The 6,620-nt window shown below is 52.2% G+C and overlaps 1 long non-coding RNA gene across 3 annotated transcripts; it reads right to left on the reverse strand.

The window, feature by feature from the left end:
- Positions 1-538: 538 nt before the first annotated feature.
- LOC149452179 (uncharacterized) lies at positions 539-6,409 on the reverse strand. Of its 3 annotated transcripts, none has more exons than XR_016314911.1 (4): positions 6,296-6,409; positions 2,687-2,765; positions 1,763-1,805; positions 539-734 (listed from the first exon to the last, which is right to left on the reverse strand). It is a non-coding gene; the product is annotated as an uncharacterized LOC149452179 (long non-coding RNA). The 3 variants fall into 3 exon arrangements; XR_016314912.1 differs by having other exon boundaries at positions 6,314-6,404; XR_016314913.1 differs by having other exon boundaries at positions 6,287-6,310.
- Positions 6,410-6,620: the final 211 nt, after the last annotated feature.

A 6,620-nucleotide genomic window follows, 5' to 3' on the forward strand; every position in this document is an offset into this window, starting at 1 on the left:
CATCCACATAATTCAAATATCAGAGCCGTCATATTACTCACTGCTTATGACGATCGGGATCATACACATATGAACTTCTCTAACTGTGGCATGATATCATGAATGTATTTGAAGGTTAATTTAGGAATTCAGGTCAGTTGTGCAATTAATGCATTTCAATTGGCACATCTGAGTACTTGAAATCTGCAATATTATTGTATTTTTATTTCACAAGTATTAGCGCTTGAAGCATCTACACATGTAGATTATTGTATATACTGTGGATGTACTTTGGCCGGGTAATATCTGCCTTTACACATATCAAGTTAAAATGGAGTTTTCAAAAAAGAAGAAAAAAAAAAAAACTTGCATATTTTAGTTGTATCTTAATCAGGTAATATCTGGCTTCGCACTTTGTCAGGTTATAATTTAGTTTTTGATATTTGAAGAAAAAAAAAATAATTGCGCTGCACAACGAAGCATAAATTGTTGGCGAGTATCTAGTGTCTGGGTACTGCGCTGGAGGCAACAATTTCTTCCTATTCTAGTCTAGCGCAGATGTTTCTTTTTTGGTTTAGGTCACAGAACTCACTCGTTTAATTTGTAGATTTTTTCGGAGAAGAAAACCTCGTCCAGGAGTTTGTGGATGTTTCTTCTTTCGGCCGCAAGCAAAACTCCGTCATTTGCCAGAATTCCCAGGCAGGTGCCTGCGTGTCCAATGGCTTCCATGGCGTATTCCACCTGATACAGGCGGCCTAAGAAACAATATACATCGCATGAGAACATAATAATCTGATCGCATTGTATAGGCCAGGGGTGCCCTTAGATGTGATATAGGGAAGGGAGGAGTCCAACCTGGGGCCACGGGTATCCGCCTACCTACTTCCCTCTCTCCTCCGCAATTCTATTCTCTCTTTATCTTTCCTTCCTCTCAGACAAGTTTTTTGATCATTCTGGTTTACCCTCTTGCACCCCGGGCGCTTTCACCCCCTTCCACGCCGGGCGCTTTCACCCCCTTCCACGCCGGGCGCTTTCACCCCCTTCCACGCCGGGCGCTTTCACCCCCTTCCACGCCGGGCGCTTTCACCCCCTTCCACGCCGGGCGCTTTTACCCCCTTCCACGCCGGGCGCTTTTACCCCCCTCCACACCGGGCGCTTTTACCCCCCTCCACACCGGGCGCTTTTACCCCCCTCCACACCGGGCGCTTTTACCCCCCTCCACACCGGGCGCTTTTACCCCCCTCCACACCGGGCGCTTTTACCCCCCTCCACACCGGGCGCTTTTACCCCCCTCCACACCGGGCGCTTTTACCCCCTTCCATACCGAGCACTTGTACCCCCTTCCTGCCCAGGCCAATATTCAGGTTTCAGCACTCACACTTTGAATGACAATTGCGCGGTCATACAACACTGTACCCAAACTAAACTTTTATCATTTTCTTTACACAACTAGAGCTTTCTTTTGGTAGTATTTAATCACCGCTGGGGTTTTTATTTTTTGCTAAATTAACAAAAAAGACCAAAAATTAACGGCGCTATATAAGTACCTGAAATAAATAAATAATAGCTGAAGCCTCTCAGTACAGCTATACCCGCTCACAGACAGCAGGGGGCAGTGCTGTCCTCTGACTAAAGGAAAGTCCCTTGAAAAAGAAAGCTGAAAAGCCGGCTTGAGCCAGTCAAAGTGAAAGTGAAACCGACACCGAGGGGTGAGGCTGACAACCCCGATTAAACACTGAAAGTAATGTGTAGAGAGGGGACATTCATAAAGGACTGAACTCACCCTCTGGAGAGAAGATCGTAGTTCTGGAATCATATCTTCGAGACTGTTAGGAGGAAAATTATACAAAAATGAATACACCAAAAAACGCACAACAGGGTATCCTCATCCAGCGTCATGCCCCCCCTTTTATCAGCCAGCATGCAGATCGTACAGAACATCTCTACTGTACCCTCAGTGATGCTGAAATGTACACCGCCATCTTGTTTCCATGTTAGATGCATGAATGCCACGTGTCAGTGTGGATATTACAGGCATTTATGTCTCTCACTGAGATCACAATCCTTCCCCCCCCTTACAATGCCTTCATCTGCTTTCCCTTCCAGACGTATGACACCATCTTTCTTCCAGCATCATCCGGAGTCACCATTCTACTTCCTGGACACAATCGTGTACATCCAAGTTCCTGCGCACACAACTGACACAGATCAGCCCCCTGCTGCAAATTTAAAAAAGTTGCAGTCTGACCTTAGATTGTACGCCCCTTGAGGGTTAGGGACTGATGTGACTGTACAATTTATATGTAAAGCGCTGTGTAAATTGACGGCGCTATATAAGTACCTGAAATAAATAACTGAGGATTGGGGGGGGATATGGGAGGAAATGCTTCCTCTTGCCTGCAGCATGCTGATGACATCATCTCAGCCTAGGCAAAGTAGATGGACTGGAGCTCAGAGAGTAAATGTAATGATAACTAGTGGAGAATATTCGGAAAAGTGGGTGTCCTGCCAGTATCCCCATCACGTTACTGACATACACCTTGGTTACTCAGAGGGTATCCATGTATACTGCCCCCTACTGGAGTGTTACCCATGTACACCAACTACTATCATGGTATCCAGCAGAATGAATGGGGACGGGGGAGGGGAGCGGCTCATCACACCCTGATGGATGGACGTGTGAAGTGGAGGTGCTGGGAGGACTCACCATGCTGAACCGTCTTTACACTTTCACCGGCTGGTTTAGTCTGATCTCTTTGCACCTCCCGGCCTCTCGCTGAGATCTCCTGTATGGAGGAAGAAAGTGTCACGTTATTTGTAAATAGAATCCCACCAATCCATAGCGGCCTACATAGGAGATGACTACTAGAGGCATTTACTGAGACACCGGACCCAGCAACAGGGGGTACAGAGGTCAGGAGGCAATGATGGGGGGGGGTAGGGGGTTCAGGAGTGGATACATGAGGGAGTAAAAAGGGCTGAGGAGAGGAGGCAGCTTGTAGGGGGTAAAGGGAGGACAGACGGGGGGGAGAGGACAGACGGGGGGGGGGGAAGAGGACAGACGGGGGGGGGGGGAAGAGGACAGACGGGGGGGGGGAAGAGGACAGACGGGGGGGGGGGGAAGAGGACAGACGGGGGGGGGGAAGAGGACAGACGGGGGGGGGAAGAGGACAGACGGGGGGGGGGGGAAGAGGACAGACGGGGGGGGGGGAAGAGGACAGACGGGGGGGGGGGGAAGAGGACAGACGGGGGGGGAAGAGGACAGACGGGGGGGGAAGAGGACAGACGGGGGGGGGAAGAGGACAGACGGGGGGGGGAGAGGACAGACGGGGGGGGGGGGAGAGGACAGACGGGGGGGGGGGGAGAGGACAGACGGGGGGGGGAGAGGACAGACGGGGGGGGGGGGAGGACAGACGGGGGGGGGAGGACAGACGGGAGGGGAGGACAGACGGGAGGGGAGGACAGACGGGAGGGGAGGACAGACGGGAGGGGAGGACAGACGAGAGGAGAGGACAGACGGGGTGGGGGGGGGGTCAAGAGAAGAAAGATGAGGGGTGGGGGGGGTAACAAGATAGCAGATAACAGGATTAGAAGATACTAACAGTACAGTTAAGATAGGCAGTCAGTCTAAGACAGGGGTGGGCAACCTGAGAGCCGCAGGACTACAAGTCCCATCATGCCTCTGCAAGTCATAGCTGTAACTGTCAGTTTTGTAATCTTTGCAATGCCTCATGGGAAATGTAGTTCCATGACAGCTAGAGAGCCACAGGTTGCCTACCCCTGGCCTAGGGGAAGGGGGTCAGGAAAGAACAGACGAGGCGGGGGGAGGGGTACGTGGGGAGAGTGTCTGGAGAGAACAGACCGGGGGCGGCGATCTGCGACTTCTAGCAGGACTGCGGCAGACATTCTGACACTGGGTGGGAAACGGACTTGGTGTCACTGACATCCCCAATGACACCAATACAGTGCTAGAAAAAAAAAAAGCACTGATTGTACTAATGGCACTGGGCAGGAAGGGGTTACTGTGAGGGGCAATCAAAGGATTAACTGTGTTCTGGGAGTGTTTTACTAGAGGGTGGGGGCGGGGTTTCACTGTAATCACACTGCTCTGGATGGCTGTGCTGAGCAGTGTGCCCGAGCTGACAGGGAGGAGGACTGTTAGTAAACAAAACCATCCCCCTCCCCGTCAGAGATGCTCAGTAATCACCGACTGGGACCCGGTGATTGACCGTCGCGGCATCAAATGGCGGCGTGGGTAGGGGAATGCAAAATCACACACATACATACATACATATATATATATACACACACACGATTTTGTGCCGCCCTGTAGCAGTATTTCTGCTTTAGGGAGGATGGGAAGTGGTTAAACTTTTTTTTACCTTAAAGTGTTGCTAAACCCCAGACCCTGCATTCACTATATCCGCTCTCCCCGGACCCTGCATTCACTATATCCGCTCTCCCCGGACCCTGCATTCACTATATCCGCTCTCCCCGGACCCTGCATTCACTATATTCGCTCTCCCCGGACCCTGCATTCACTATATCCGCTCTCCCCGGACCCTGCATTCACTATATCCGCTCTCCCCGGACCCTGCATTCACTATAGCCGCTCTCCCCGGACCCTGCATTCACTATATCCGCTCTCCCCGGACCCTGCATTCACTATATCCGCTCTCCCCGGACCCTGCATTCACTATATTCGCTCTCCCCGGACCCTGCATTCACTATATCCGCTCTCCCCGGACCCTGCATTCACTATATCCGCTCTCCCCGGACCCTGCATTCACTATAGCCGCTCTCCCCGGACCCTGCATTCACTATAGCCGCTCTCCCCGGACCCTGCATTCACTATATCCGGTCTCCCCGGACCCTGCATTCACTATATCCGCTCTCCCCGGACCCTGCATTCACTATATCCGCTCTCCCTGGACCCTGCATTCACTATATCCACCCTCCCCGGACTCTCCATTCACTATACCCGGTCCCCCCGGACCCTGCATTCACTATATCCGCTCTCCCCGGACCCTGCATTCACTATATCCGCTCTCCCCGGACCCTGCATTCACTATATCCGCTCTCCCTGGACCCTGCATTCACTATATCCACCCTCCCCGGACTCTCCATTCACTATACCCGGTCCCCGCATTCACTATATCCGGTCTCCCCGGACCCTGCATTCACTATATCTGGTCTCCCCAGACCCTGCATTCACTATATCTGGTCTCCCCAGACCCTGCATTCACTATATCCGCTCTCCCCGGACCCTGCATTCACTATATCTGCTCTCCCTGGACCCTGCATTCACTATATCCGCTCTCCCCGGACCCTGCATTCACTATATCTGCTCTCCCTGGACCCTGCATTCACTATATCCACCCTCCCCGGACTCTCCATTCACTATACCCGGTCCCCCCGGACCCCGCATTCACTATATCTGCCGCCCCCCCCTTCCCAGTACACAGGACATGGAAATGCAATTATCTTAGTAAATATAAACTGCTACATCCCTTTTCCCATAAGCAGTATATAGCAGTCTTGTGACTTCTATCAGTGTCCAGCAGAGCACTGGTTAAAGCTTGTAGGAGGAGTTTTCATTTTGCTCTAGCAGGCTGCATGACCCCTGACCCTCTGTCTGGACAGTGCTGATTGGCCCTGTGCTGATCACATACACCCTCCCAAAAAAAGAAAAAACTCTCTCTAGCAATGCACACCAAACTGAGCATGTGCAGCTTTGCCCCCCAAGGCTCTGTTCTATCAGCAGATGGATTGGGGACAGTAGAAGAAGGGGAGGATCAGAGAAGACAGGATCAAACAGCCTTTCTACACAATGTGGAGGATTAACCCCTTAGGTCCCACAGTGAGTATAACAAGCATGCTTTACTGCATCTACAGACTGATTGTACTGTTGGGGGTTTAATGCGTTCCTTCCATGGCGGTAACAAACGTTTAGACATCACACTTTGCTGAGCCCTCATTGGCTCCAGCAATGGGCCCGCCCCTGCGGCTCCTCTCTCCCGGGTCTCGCTGGAAGCCATTGGAGGGGTCAGGATTGGCCGGTAGGATGTGAGTGAAGCGGGGCATGTTTGGTATCTCTTCACTCGCTGTGACGTCCTCCTCCATGTCTCACATTGGGGAAGATATATATTATATATAGGGCTTTGTTCTTCTCATGAACTTGGCTGCACAATCACCACGTGCCATATAAATCTGACATCACCGCCATTTCATTCTCTGGGGCCTCCGCCGAGATCCCACATATTTCCTCCGCCCCGCCCACCCCTCGGTGTGCCCCCCGGTCACACACCCCGCTCACCCGGCTCCGTGTACAAACCTCCTCCGGTCCGTCAGATCGCTCAGTCACCAATATGGACGCTGCGCCTGCGCACTTCACCCACCGCTGAGTCCTCTGGGTAGCCGGGAAGGCGGAACCAAGCGCTCCGGTGTCCATGTTTGTTTTGGGAAGAGACTGCTGCGTTTTAGGGGATGTGTGGGCAGCCGCTAACTACAATGGGGGGGCAGAGCCGAGCTCTCCAGCAGCCATCTTTGTTCTGGGAAAGCAGATCCGACTTGCCAGAATTAGGGGTATGTAGCTTCTAACTACAGCGGGTGGGTGGATTTCCCCCAAAGCCTTAGGGCTC

This window comes from Staurois parvus, unplaced genomic scaffold (assembly GCF_062004578.1).
Source record: "Staurois parvus isolate SC_StPar_1 unplaced genomic scaffold, SC_StPar_1.0 ptg000491l, whole genome shotgun sequence".
Classification (NCBI taxonomy): Eukaryota; Metazoa; Chordata; class Amphibia; order Anura; family Ranidae; genus Staurois; species Staurois parvus.